At 39.6% G+C, this 14514-nt stretch overlaps 2 long non-coding RNA genes across 4 annotated transcripts in view; both read right to left on the bottom strand.

The window, feature by feature from the left end:
• Window positions 1–9418, bottom strand: part of LOC129060453 (uncharacterized) — a 160300-nt gene extending 150882 nt beyond the window's left edge. For 2 of the 3 annotated variants that reach the window (XR_010140909.1, XR_010140910.1), the window contains exons 1-2: window positions 9220–9406; window positions 5435–5687 (exon numbers count right to left, since the gene is read on the bottom strand). This is a non-coding gene — a long non-coding RNA (uncharacterized LOC129060453). Of the gene's footprint in view, window positions 1–5434; window positions 5688–9219 lie in introns of all 3 variants that reach the window. The other variant, XR_008527190.1, reaches the window with a different exon arrangement.
• A 1465-nt stretch (window positions 9419–10883) lies between these two features.
• LOC100939662 (uncharacterized) lies at window positions 10884–13499 on the bottom strand. Its single transcript, XR_152368.2, has 2 exons — window positions 13255–13499; window positions 10884–11120 (listed from the first exon to the last, which is right to left on the bottom strand). It is a non-coding gene; the product is annotated as an uncharacterized LOC100939662 (long non-coding RNA).
• Between the last annotated feature and the right edge of the window lie 1015 nt (window positions 13500–14514).

Raw genomic sequence — 14514 nt, 5'->3', positions numbered from 1 at the left:
TGGGACCAAACAAATTGGACACAGCTCCGTTTTCTGATTCAACAATTAAGGATTTTTAAAAACTTCTTTACTGGTCCAGGATATCCCTCCATGATGCAGTATTGGATCCGCAAGTTGAGATATATGAAAGTCAGAAGGGAGCGTAAGGCTTTTAGTTGAATGTACCTGCTGTTTCAAAGCCACATTGAGATACATGAGAGCAGGGGCCTGGTTTCAGATCAGATCTCCAGGCCCATCTCAAGAGCCTTCAGTAGTAGAAGTCATTCAACCACTCTGAAACTCAGTTTCCCCATAAATAAAATGAAATAAACCAGGATGAACTCTTGAGGTCCTTCTCATTTTTAACGTTCTGTGGTTCTCTGACTTTGCCAGTACCTAAGTTCTGGCCAGACTTCTGGGATTTGGCCCAGAAATATTTGGATAAACAATAATTATAATTTATTCCTTCTATCTACCAAAAACAAATAAATAACAAAACACTAGACATGAAAAAAATTATAAACAAGATAAAATAGAGTGTAGTACTATCTCCTGTTATTTACATTTAATATTTGTAATAGTTTGTGGTGGAGGTTGTCAATAACCACCTTTTCTCCAGATTGATTTCTTCTGGCTCATCACCGTCCTCCATTTCTCTGAAGGACACAACCCTCTTTGTATTATGTTAATTTTTGGGGAAAGTCTTTTCTAGCTGGGATTTCAGCCCTTCTCTCATTCTCCTCCTACCTTTATGATTGTCTCTCTGACCTGAGCTTCTCTTCTTTTTCCCCCACCTTAACTTCATATTTACCATAAAGTTCAGCCCCATCTTTTCTGCTTTTCTTTCTGTGCATTCACTTGCTTGGAGAAACCACACTTTCTCATCTAACAGCCAACCTTTTCTATGTCAAAGATTCTCCAACTCATACCCACAGTGCAAGTTTCTTTCCTAACATATGCCCAACTATTATGTAAATATTTACATATCCTGACATCACATCATTCTAACATGTCCAAAACAAATTCATCATTTCCTTTCCTTCTCCACTTGCCAAGAAAAATCCAGGCTAAGTCCTACCTCTAGTTCTTTCATCTTCATTCATAACACTGATCTTCTCTCAAGAAACTAGCCTTAAAAACTTTGAACATTTCTTTGTATTTTGCTGTGGTTAAGGAGGAGTCAAATTGCTTAGGTTCAAATCATAAGATAGTCATCTACTAGCTTTGTGATCTGGCAACTTATTCAACCTCTCTGTCTCAATTACATTTGTAAACATGAGGGTGATAATGATATTTACCTCATAAGTGCAAACTGTTAATATATTGTGAAGTGTTTAGCAGCGTTTGTCATAAGCTAAATGTTGAGTAAATAATAGCTAACCAAGTAAGCAAAACAAAAAACAAACAAAAAACCACCAAGGTATGGTTAACTTCAGGAAAAGCAATAAGGAAATATAACAATGATACACTATGTGTGATTCATAATAATTGTGTCATGATGATACAAACACTTAATATGGACTTAACCAAAAGTTGTGAAATAGGATAAAAAGAATGGAGGAGGGGAAGCATCTATGCAGTTGGGAGTGTGTGTGCGTGTGCGTATGTGTGTGACATTCTGTGTCTGAGAGAGATGATATAAGAATGCTAAATCATCATCTTCCAGGATAGAAAGCTAATATGTAATACTTATAACAAAAAGGCCAGGAAGTAGCAATAAACATAAGTTATTGAGAAATACAGGGGTAAGTACTAAGAGAAAACAGACTAGAAGCAGGAATCAGGGTTGGGATGGGGTATATCTGAGGGCTACTCTTTTTCCTTAAAACACTATGTTTATATATTACTCAGATAAAAATAAAATGTTAAAAAGTAATTCATTATATCACGGAATGTGTGTTTAGAGGTCATATAAATCCCAGGAAAAATGCTGACACATAAAAAACCTATTAGTTCTACTTTTTTTTTTTTTTGAGACAGAGTCTCGATCTGTTGCCCAGGCTGGAGTGCAGTGGTGCAATCTCGGCTACTGCAAGCTCCGCCTCCCAGGTTCACGCCACTCTCCCGCCTCAGCCTCCTAAGTAGCTGGGACTACAGGTACCTGCCACCACGCCCAGTTATTTTTTATTTTATTTTTTTTTTGTATATTTAGTTGAGACCGGGTTTCACCGTGTTAGCCAGGATGGTCTCAATCTCCTGACCTCGTGATCTGCCCGCCTCAGCCTTCCAAAGTGCTGGGATTACAGGTGTGAGCCACCACGCCCAGCCTATTTCTACATTTTAATTTCCCACACTATAACTTATAGTCCATGCTAAAACTGATTTTTAAAATGCTTAGAGAAATTTATGATAAATTTATAACCAAAGCCTAAGAAAAGTAAGAATGTCTGAGTAACAGCTTAGTCTGGGGGGTATCATGAAATGAAACCACGACCTCTGGAAAATATTATTTATCGCTGTCAGGAACAGAAAACCAGGTTGCAAGACTTTAAATCTGACCTACAATTTAACAAGCAGGGTTTCTTCAAGTGTGAATATTTATTCAAATGGTGGTCAGGCCCAAGATGGGTTTGGTAATACTATTTTAAAATAATTTTGGCTAACAATCTCTTCCATTAAAGCATAACGCCATTTTTTTCTGCCTTATATCTTCATCAGGTATCGATGCCACCAACATACTTGGAACAGTATTTATAAGAACAAATTATTTGCAAAGTAAATTACATTTCACTAATTAAAACTATAGCTTCAGCACAGTTAAAAAATCCTCTAAATATGTGCTGCTTCATAAATGTAGATGGGTTTGTTATTCTTTCCTAAAAAAGTGAAATCAATAAAATTGATGATATTTTATAAAGGTAAGGAAATTCAAAACCTCCAATTAATAAGTATTAGTAATTAATGGTTTAGAAGATCATTTGTTAAAATTACTTAAACCCAATTTGATAGTAGTAGGAGCAGAAGGGTCTTAACTTGAGAATGCCTCAGGGCTAATTTCTGCTTTAAGGCATAGTTGGTTCCCGTGAGCTTTTGAATATCAGTCATATATCAGAACCATGAAAACCCCACTCTGCTGTGGAGCTCAGAATGGATGGGGTGGCTTTCTGAGGAGGATGTGAATCACTAAGATACTAAGGGAAGTGCTGGTTGGTAACAAAGGGTATCATTGCAGAAGACACTAAGGACCAGCTCTCAAAGTATACATTTAAGCACTTGTAGCTTTGCTCCCATATCTGTCATATATTTAAGAGGAAAAAAAATAAGTTAATCAAGGAACTATAGCATCCTAGTATGTAAATACATAAAAATTACTTGAACCAAAAAAATAAAAAATAAAAGTGAGTGCTTCTGCAGTCAATGCTCTAGTGCCTCCACAAGAAAGCCAACAGGCTATGGCAGGACTCCTTTTCACACTCAGGTTTCCAGGCATGCTGACAAGCATGTTTCTGGAGACTGCCACAAAAGAAATTCGTTTTCTCAGATGTTTCCTGCCCCTAGTCCAAGAAATTAGGCTATGAGCCGAGCACGGTGGCTCATGCCTGTAATCCCAGCACTTTGAGAGGCCGAGGCAGGTGGATCACAAAGTCAGGAGATTGAGACCATCCTGGCTAACACAGTGAAACCCCGTCTCTACTAAAAATACAAAACATTAGCCGGGCATAGTGATGGGCGCCTGTAGTCCCAGCTACTCAGGAGGCTGAGGCAGGAGAATAGCGTGACCTCAGGAGGCGGAACTTGCAGTGAGCTGAGATCATGCCACTACACTTCAGCCTGGGCGACAGGGCAAGACTCTGTCAAAAAAAAAAAAAAAAAGAAAGAAAGAAATTAGGCTATGAAGTATCATAGTCAACTAGGAAATTTTTATATATTGCTGTATTGTCTAAAAGTCACACCATCTTGGTTCCTCATTCTTGCCCTTCTCAGTCAGTGAAACAGTATTAAAAGAACTTCAAATTTGCTTCTGTGATCCCCACATTAAAATCTGCATTTGTTCAACCATTGTGGAAAGCAGTGTGGTGATTCCTCAAAGAACTAAAAACAGAACTACCATTTGACCCAGCAATCCCTTTATTTGGTATATGCTCAAAGGAATATAAATCATTCTACCATAAAGACACATGGATGTGTATGTTCTTTGCAGCACTATTCACAATAGCAAAGACATGGAATCAACCTAAATGTCCATCAGCAGTAGACCGAATAAAGAAAATGTGGTGCATATATACCATGGAATACTATGCAGCCGTAAAAAAAAAATGAGATTAGGTCATTTGCAGGAGCATGGATGAAGCTGGAGGCCATTATCCTTGGCAAACTAACACAGAAACAGAAAACCAAATACCACATATTTTCACTTATAAGTCAGAGCTAAATAATGAGAACACATGGATAGATAGAAAGGAGCAACAGACACTGGGACCTACTTGAGAGTGGAGGATGGGAGGAGGGAGAGGTTCTGATATGGTTTTGCTCTGTGTCACCACCCAAATCTCACCTTAAATTGTAATAATCCCCATATGTCAAGGGCAGGACCAGGTAGAGATAATTGAATCATGAGGGCAGTTTCCCCCATACCATTCTTGTGATAGTGAGTGAGTTCTCGTGAGATCTGATGGTATTATAAGGGGCTTCCCCTTTCCCTTGGTTCTAACTTCTCTTGCCTGCCACCATGTAAGATGTGCCTGTTTCACCTTCCACCATGATTATGTTTCCTGAAGCCTCCCTAGCCATGCAGAACTGTGAGTCAATTAAACCTCTTTTCTTTATAAGTTACCCAGTCTCGGGTATGTCTTCATAGCAGCATAAAAATGGACTAATACAGATTCAGGAAAAATAACTGTTGGGTACTAGGCTTAGTATCTGGGTGACAAAATAATCAGTACACTAGATCCCCAGGTCACGAGTTCACCTATACAACAAACCTGTATATGTACCCCTGAATATAAAATAAAAGTTAAGATATTTTTTAAATTACAATAAAATCTGCATTTGTTTTAAACTCAGGCTCAGCTCTAAGGCTATCAAGGTTTAAAAGAAAGAAATTCATTAACAAAATGATGCATTCATACTTAACTCTCCAACTTTACTGCTCATTGAAATCACCTAGGGAGCTTTTAAAAATGCACATTGTGGGCCGGGCATGGTGGTTCACCCCTGTAATCCCAGCACTCTGGGAGGCCAAGGTGGGTGGATCACCTGAGGTCAGGAGTTTGAGACCAGCCTGGCCAACATGGTGAAACCCCATCCCTACTAAAAAATACAAAAATTAACTGGGCGTGGTGGCATGCGCCTGTAATCCCAGCTACTCAGGAGGCTGAGGCTGGAGAATCGCTGGAACCTGGGAGGTGGAGGTTGCAGTAAGCTGAGATCACACCACTGCACTCCAGCCTGGATGACAGAGTGAAACTCCATCTCAAAAAAAAAAAAAAACAACAACGCACATTGTGGATCATACCTCCAGAGATTCTGAAGTACAGCCTGGGCATCTGAACTTATGTATGCTCCCCAGGTAAGTCTAACATGCAGCCTCTGATGAGAAGTGCTGCTCTGGAGAACCAGTGTTCTCAACACTACAAAGTTGACTTCATGTTCATCATCTTCATTAGACTGTGTGCTCTTTGAGCAGAGTGGATTGATTTATTTTCTGTCTACTTCTTTGGCTTCTATTTTGTTCAATTCTTTGCAAAGGTGAATCCAAGAGAATAATGCTGCACAAAAGATTTAAAGAATGCTAATTAAATAACCCATCTATTTCTGATCCTGTACCAGTGGTTTTCCTGAGTTACAGACAAAAGAACTCTACCTTATATCCACGAGAAAATATTTCTTAGGATAATAACGGTTGATAAAACTCAATAATGAAAATCATTATACATTTTGCACTTTTCATTCCAACTCAAGTCTGTTTTAAGGATCACCTTTTTACTACCCATAATAAGTTTCTTTGGAAAGAAAGTTAAAAATTACCAATTGAGCTAAAAGAATGTTGGGGTCAGATATCTGGTGTATCTCTACTTGCTTCAGAATGTCTAGCAGTTTAGTATGATATTCAACAACCTAAAGGAAGACACTTAACAAATTACCTGGCTTGGTCATATTAATTTCTAGAATTTGATACTCACCCTTATAATTACCATGGCAAAGCCTTATTTTAAGAGCTATGGGAGGTCACTGAGTATCTTTAGTATAGGAATGACATTGTTTCCTCATAGGAACTTGGAAGTAGACCAGATAGAAAAACCTAAGTTCAATTTTGGGCTACTGAATTTGAAATGTCTTTGAGATATTCAAGTAGAAGTGTCAATTTAGCTTCTTGGCTGTGCTGTGAGAGGAGAGGTAAATTTGCAAATCTCTATAGACAGAAAATAACTGAAGTTACGGGCAAGATGAAGGGGCTTTTAGAAAAAGAAGAGAAATGAGAAGAGTGAGGAACTCCAACATATATGGTCATATACAAGAGAATTTCAACTAAAAGGGAAAAAATACAATAAATATACCTTAATCTCTTCCATGTTTCTAATTACTTCTTGTATAATACTAGCAGTGGAATTATGAGGTTTGTAACATATGTAATATATATAGATAGATATAGCTCATATGGCTTATCCATATCACTGCATCTCTTCTGCCTAGTTATTGAAAAGAATTGAGTTTTTTATAGTAAAGGTAACATCTTTACTGATAAAATTGTACCATTTAAAGATCTGATCCCATGGCTACCACTAGAGCCTTTCGAAGTTCTTTGTGCCCGGACTTGCACTACCATTGTAGCCATGATGCTACATATGTGACCATGTGACTAAAAAAGGTTATTTTTTCTAATTAAATCTATTTAGATGGTGAGAAAAAATTAAGAGCATTTAAATTTTCCTGATTCATACTGATGTGATATTAGAAAGCTTATACCAATTTTCCTCCCCATCACCAGCACTAAATATGGTCTTTGTCAATTTGGTTGGTAAAACATTATCCCATTATCTCAGGCAACTATATGAAATAATTTATATTATGGAAGCATAAATAGTATTGCTACATAAGTGAGACCAAGAGACTCCCAAATACAGATTTGTGTTTAAACTGCGACCATGCAGAAAATACAGTAAATATCCAGTAAACTTGCTGAATTAAGTTGAAATCAAAGTATGGCTACTTGTTTTCAGAGAACAAAGATTTTCAAAAAGCAAAGATTCCAATATCTGTTTCCTGGGATGTGGTGGCGTGGCCCCAGACTGCTTAGCTAATTTGTTCTGGTAGAGCCTCTCAGAAATCTTTCAGCTGGCAGGGACTTCCAGGATGCAGCTCAGGGAGGTGGGAACTTGATAATGGTGATTTTTTTGTTATTTTTTGTTTGTTTGTTTGTTTTTTAAGCTGAGAATTTCAAATCCATTTTATTAATGTTCTTAACATTGCTTGGAAAATAAGCAAGCATTGCCTAACATATATTTTGGTCAACCAATAGTATAAATTCACAGGTAAATGGTTTGTTAACCTCAAGAATAAAGCATCACACTACTGAATGTATCATGATTAAGTTCAAAGCCTTTTGGCATCGCTGTCTTATCTTAATGTGACTAGATCCAGATTCATTCCAACTGATGTCTTTCTAATACTAATGCACATACTTTTCTTAAAAGAATTGCAGTCTCTCATAAAATATCTATATTTTTAACTGAGTCCATTGGAGATATTATAAACTGAAAGTGTATTTGTAAATAGGGACTGTGTTTTAAAATTGGTTCCTGTTTGTATATTATCTTCAATTCCTGTTATTTCCTGCTCCCTACTGTCAGAGGCATTTGAACCAGAGCAACTCCATCCCTAACAGGGGCTGAGTAAAATAAAGCTGAGACCTACTGGGCTGCATTCCCATGAGGTTAGATATTCTTAGTTACAGGATGAAACAGGAGGTCAGCAGGACTAGTATCACAAGCTACATGTCACAAAGACCCTGCTGGTAAAACAGGATGCAATAAAGAAGCCAGTCAAAATCCACCAAAATCAAGACAGTGACCTCTGGTCGTCCTCACTGCTTATTATACACTAATTATATGGCATTAGCTAAAAGACACTCCCACCAGCGCCATGACAGTTTACAAATGCCATGGCAACATTCCGAAGTTATCCTATCTGATCTAAAAAGCAGACAGACCCTCAGTTCTGGAAATAGCCCATCCCTTTACCTGAAAATTCATGAATAATACACCCCTTATTTAGATATAATAAAGAAATAACCATAAAAATAGCCAACCAGCAGCCCTCAGTGCTGCTATGGCTATGAAGTAACCATTATTTTATTTCTTTACTCTCTTGATAAACTTGCTTTCATTTTATGGATTCGTCCCAAATTCCTTCTTGAGTGAGATCCAAGAAGTGGAAAGGTGTCAGGATCAGGACCCCTTTCCGGTAACACTACCACTTCACTTAAAAGGCAACACATCTACTTCTATAGAAATTAAAGAACTCCGAATTTTCGCTCAATCAAGCTTGTTGGCATTGCCTGCTATGAGCCTGCCCTAGCATTTGTCTTGATAGGTTACCTCAAGTTCGTATCTGGTTGCTTTCTTACGTGCTTGGATTTGAATCCCAGCATCACTCTTTACAACCTGTATGATCCCAAGAAGGTTATTCAACCTCTCAGGTGCCACAGTTTCTTCATCAGTACACAGGTGATACTAATAGCACCTATCTCACATAGGCAATTAAGCAAGCACTGCAAGTGTTACAATAATCGTTTTGCCTGGTTGTTTCTGTTATTGCTGTTGTTACTGGTTTCAATTATTTGCTTGGGTTCACATATCCATAAACACATGAATTAAAATTCAGTCTCCCTCTCCACACACACACAAATAGATAAGCCGTAGAATCATCTCTCTTCCCCTCTTCTTCACACCCTCCGCTTCACCCTCTTTCCTCCCCTCTTCCCTCTCCCCATCTCTCTAGTGGAAGCAAGGAGAATGAATTTGAGAGCAAGCCTGAGACTGGGAGACCAATTGGAAGACTAGACCAACCAGCCCTAGATATTTGTGAGGGGAGGGATTACTGAGTACAGAAACAGGAAATGATGCGTTTATAGCATGAGAAGCATCAATAGTACAGTCTACGTTTTTCATGCACCTTTTAAAAAGCACACGACCTTGGGACCGGGGACTGCGGCTATAATTTCCAGATCTAAAGGTCAGGGAGGGCTTCGTGGGAACTGGGATGGCCACCTGGGAGCTGGGTCTCCTCCGCGCGGGTTACCTTAGTCCAGGAGTGCGTGCGCTCACTGACCAGGGCCACTAGCAGCGCCGCCGAGGCCGCGCCCTGCAGCTGGCTGTGCCTGGACCAATTCGTCCACGGCCTCTAGCCAGGCGACCTGCTGGACAAGGACATCTGACTTCCTGGGGTTAGGTCCCAAGACGAGGAGCGGGAAGCCGCCTACCTTGGGGTGGAGAGCACTGGGGTAGGGGGTAGGAGCGAGTCATTGTCATATCCTCCTCCTAGGCGTTTTCATCAGCATCACAAAGGGACCCAGCTCACCTGGGGAGGGGCGGGACCCAGGGAAGGTACAACGCCCTTCTAGCTGGCCACCTCGACCCCAAAGGCAGGGCCTGCTGCTGCCACCCTAAATTCTTAAACAGGCAAACAAAACCTCTTCGTCTATGCTTATCAGTACGAATATTTCCGTTGATAAGCCTTACTGCTCCTCCTCCATACTTTTAATAATAATAAAAGACAAACCATTGTTTTTGACTTGTGTTTTTCCCGTGCATTCTCTTGTGTTCTCCTTGCTGGTGCTCCGGGCTGTGGGCCTTCAGGTCGAGGGGTCAGTTGAAGCCTTCCTTCCCTTCATTGCTCCTGCAGGGTGCTTCCAGACCCCTCCTTCAGTGCCGGAGCCCCGCCCTTATATTGTGAACTTCTTCCAATATCTCATCAGTTTCCAGCCAGAATCCTGACTGATCCTCCTATATTTGCCTTAAATTCTTTAGTTATGTAGTCTGAAATTCACCTACTAGCAATAAGCTTCCTATTTAAAATGCAGACCGGGCGCGGTGGCTCACGCCTGTAATCCCAGCACTTTGGGAAGCCAAGACAGGTGAATCACCTGAGGTCAGGAGTTCCAGACCAGCCTGGCCAAGATGGTGAGACCCAAGATGGTGTGGCCAAGATGGGCGACAAGAGTGAAACTCCATCTCAAAAAAAAAAAAAAAGAAAAAAAAAGAAAGAAAGAAAAAGAAAAGAAAAAATAATAAAATACAGATACTACTGCATGGCTAGGCAGTCTTTTCTATCCAAATTAGAATTGTTCCATCATCCCGTATTTTTCCTAAAAATTTAACACAGCAGTTTCAGAGGGAAGCTAGCATAGTGGAATCAGGGAACTGTGGAGGAAAGGTACTGGGCTGTAGGTATCATAGGCATCATAGAAGACAAGAACAACGGAAAGGAGTCCCAGGCTCCAAGAATCACTTTCCTACCTTTTCAGGTCTGGTCTGGGTAGAGCTGGAGAAAGTATTCACTTTAGTAATGCAAGCGCTAAAATGTTACAATCAAAGATTTTAACAAAAAATAAAAATTTAAAAGCTAATTCTTTACCAAAAATCTCCTGCAAAACACTGAGGGAAAATTCCATTTGTAATCTACAGTAAAACCTGATAACCTCTTTTCACATCTGCCCTTATCAGTGTATCTCACACTATAATTGTCACCCCAGATCCTTCCCTCCTCTACTTCACAATTCCCAAAACTTTCCCCTACAACCCAAACAGGACAGCTATTCTTTTGGTTTCTCAAGTATGTATTCTCTCATCTGTTGGAACTAAAGAAATGTTGGTTCTTGTTGTAATTAATCCTAAGCGTGAAAAGTTTCTTGATAAACTTTTGTCCAAACTGTCAATAAATAAATGTGTCACTAGAGAATAAAAGGAGAGAGAAAAGAAAGCAGACTTTATTTTTTAATAAGACAAGGAAATTGATCATCCTGTCTTCCTAATTTGCTATTTCTTCACGGTTAGTGAGTCGCTTTGCATTTTTTCCAAGACGCAAGACACATAGTTCAATCTCCTTCCCATGAGAGCAGTGTCTAGTTGTATTCTGAGAATTACACAATGTTTGATTTTTACAGTCCATGATACTAATGACTTCATAAGCATCTTCAGTTCCTAAAAACAAACAGATAGATGAACAAAAACAAGGATATACTTACTTGCAATAGACTTCAAATATAAAGCTTTGTGGGAAAATATTGATGAGAATGGCCCATGGTAGCAAAATAGTTTTTAATCAGATTAAAAAATATATTTCAGAAGGGACTGACAGGGCCTGCAGTTGTACCTCACTTGGTGCAGAAAAACAGTTGACCTCCCTTTGGATTGTATAAGCCTAGCATTACTGGACAATCCCGAGAGACCCCAATGCTGGGCTTTCTAGAAGATCAGTACTGAACATCATGCATGCTGGATGTTCTGCCATTGCAGGCAGGTGAGGGCCACTGGGGTATAAATCTTAGGCACAGTTTCTCAGGAGGTAACATATACCACTCCATTCCTATCTGAAATCCACATCAAGGACTTCTACTACCCTCCACTTTCAGTTACCTCACCCAGGGCCATTTTGGAAAACAACATCATGACTTTTGCAAATTACTTTTTTCTAAGCTGATTTTCCTCTGCCTGAATCTTCTTACTAATTATTTCGCTTTTAAAAAACCCATGCATTGTATGTAATTTGTAAGCTTCCTTATATGTTCAGGAACAAGAAAAAATCAAAAGGTAGAGGGGAGAAGAGTAAGGAGGGTGAGAAGAGAGAGAAGGAGAAAAAAGGAAGAAAAGAGAGTGGATGTTTTCTGTGTTGCCCTTGTCCTCCACTAATACAGACACTTATCACCACCATGTCCAGAACAGGCCCAAGAGAAAGAGAAAGGAGACAGGGAGAATTGCCCTTGAGGTAGTAATTTATTCACATAACTTCACTGCCGTCCTTTTTTTGGAAGGATCCCACAATGTTTATCGTCAGCCACAAGCTTCTTCCTAGTCTCATGCCTCTACTGCATTATTTCCAGTTAGAAGTCTTCCTGTCACTTCAAGGTAACAATTTCTAAAATCATTTTCACTGGCTTCATCTCAATCAGCTCCCCTTCCCTGCATTCACATTTCTATTAACAGCACCACAACTTTCTAAATCCCTCACAAACTCCTTCTGTGCCATCATTCCATCATTGACTCCTCCTCCCTCTTCTCTCCTTTATGCCATCAGTGTTTTTCATCTTCCTTACATTATCTCTCTCCACCATTCCTTTCTTTTTTTTTTTTTTTTTTTTTGAGACGAAGTCTCACTCTGTCGCCCAGGCTAGAGTGCAGTGGCACAATCTCAGGTCACTGCAACCTCTGCCTCCCAGGTTCAAGTGATTCTCCTGCCTCAGCCTTCTGAGTAGCTGGAATTACAGGCATGCGCCACCACAACTGGCTAATTTTTGTATTTTCAGTAGTGACGGGGTTTCACCATGTTGTTCAGGCTGGTCTCGAACTCCTGAGCTTGTGATCTGCCCACCTTGGCCTCCCAAAGTGTTGGAATTAAAGGCGTGAGCCACCGTGCCTGGCCCACCATTCCTTTCTTTTGATTCTTAACCCTATCAGGCCCTTATCATTTTACGGTTTTAAAGGTAAACTCCAATAATTTCACAGTTTTTCTCCAGGCTCATCCTGCTTGAGGATATTCTGAACTGAAAGAAGAAATTGCTGAAGAAGATAAACTAAAAAAAAAAAAAGTGAAAATAGTAATATTGATAATAATATTAGTTAACATTTCTTAAGCACTTTCTATTCGCCGAGTACTTCCTAAAATCCCTTGACATGAATTAGCACATTTAAGGCTCACAACAAACTCACTATTTGCACCTTACTTTGATTAGGCAGAGAAAGATGAGAGTAGATATTCCATTTTCATGGTATACTGGGAGTTAGAGGACATGTACTCAAGCTCTCAAAATCATTATTTATAAAATTAGAGGGCAGAGGAGATGATCTCTAAATTCCCTTTCTTGGAAATAACCTAAGTCTATCCCAGCATTGAGATGAGAAATTTGGCATGAAATAGAAAGGGAATCATGGAATTCTTCAAATTCGATTATATTTTTTAGACCAGAAGGAGAAACTAATTCATCCATTAAAAAAATTCATCCAACAACTGTTCATTGAGCAGCTACTAATTAACACTGGCAATAGATGGTTGTTTACGCCATTTCACGCTGGCTTCTCATTCACTCAAATGCTTCCCTTACTCTTACGAAAGCCTTACCTGAGGTAGACAGCAGGCCAAGGAAGAAAAGAGCAACAGAAAGGTAATGAATCTTCATGGCAAGGTAGCTCTGAAACAACAAAGTGTCTTAAAAAGATAAACCAGTATAAATGGAGATGATTTTAGAATCAGAGCTCCTGTATTTAGAAACTTTCATGGGTGAGCAGGACTTTATATGTCTTAGTTTCTCTCAGATTTCTGGGGAGCCAACTCCCCACAAGCCCTGTATACCTCCTATTTGTTTAGATCCCATTATGACATGTGCAGCCCTTATTACATCTTCACAACACTCCTGGCTTATCCATTTCCCTCCACAGTGTCTCAGTGACCCACCATCAGGGCTTAACCTCTGGACCTCTTATCCCTTAAAAGATGTCTAACTTGATGGTCCTGTTGGAGGTGACACGTCTTCACCTGACACCATTTTCACACCCTCCACATAGGACCAGTGCTTGCCCTTATTCTTTGTACTCCTTTCCTGGACTGCTCATCGTGTTCACCAAGATCAATGCTGCACTTCCTAATACTGACATGAGGTCAGGAGCTGACTTGAATCTTCACAGCCCTCAACTCAACATCCTCTCCTCCTGTTCTAAGTCTGGCAAACATTGTTGAAAATCATCCTGTAACTATGCTAATGTTTCACTTTTATCTACTGTCAAATGGTTCTGTCCCATGTAGCTGCTCTCCCACTAAGTGTGATTTCCATGATGAAAGAGACTGTGTCTTCTCTGCTCCTGTTTCTAGCACAATGTCTTAACATGGTACATTTTCATCAGGCTTTCTGGAACTGTTGAACTGCCTTTCTCTACACTTTTGGGGGGTTTTGTTATCACTCTTTTTGGTTCCTCTCACCCTATGGTGGCTGTTTATAACAAGACTAACCTGCCTCTCTCCTTCATTCGCACAATTACTTAAAACCTTCTCCTTCTTAGTCTCCTGAAAATATTGAGCCATCACTTTTATATTCCTTCATCTCACCTTGTATTTACATTAAAATATCTGTCTTTACCTTCATTCATTCCTATCTTTCCTTTCAGAAGAGATGCCACTTCTGCCTTCAAAAAAACTGTCATCTTCCCAGGCTCTCTCTCTGATCCTTTTCTACCATTTTCCTCCATCCCAAACTTCGGAATCTCATTTTTCTCTCCAAGTTCATAATTTAATCATTAATTCTCACTGTGGTTGGAGAAAGAGAAAAACAAAAGCCAATAAACAAAATGGAAAATAACCCTTGACCCTGCTTCCCCTCTGGGTTCA

This window comes from Pongo abelii, chromosome 6 (genome assembly GCF_028885655.2).
Source record: "Pongo abelii isolate AG06213 chromosome 6, NHGRI_mPonAbe1-v2.0_pri, whole genome shotgun sequence".
NCBI classification, from domain to species: Eukaryota; Metazoa; Chordata; class Mammalia; order Primates; family Hominidae; genus Pongo; species Pongo abelii.
The sequence above is the reverse complement of the archived record's forward strand: the minus strand, read 5'-3'. Positions and strand labels throughout refer to the sequence as shown.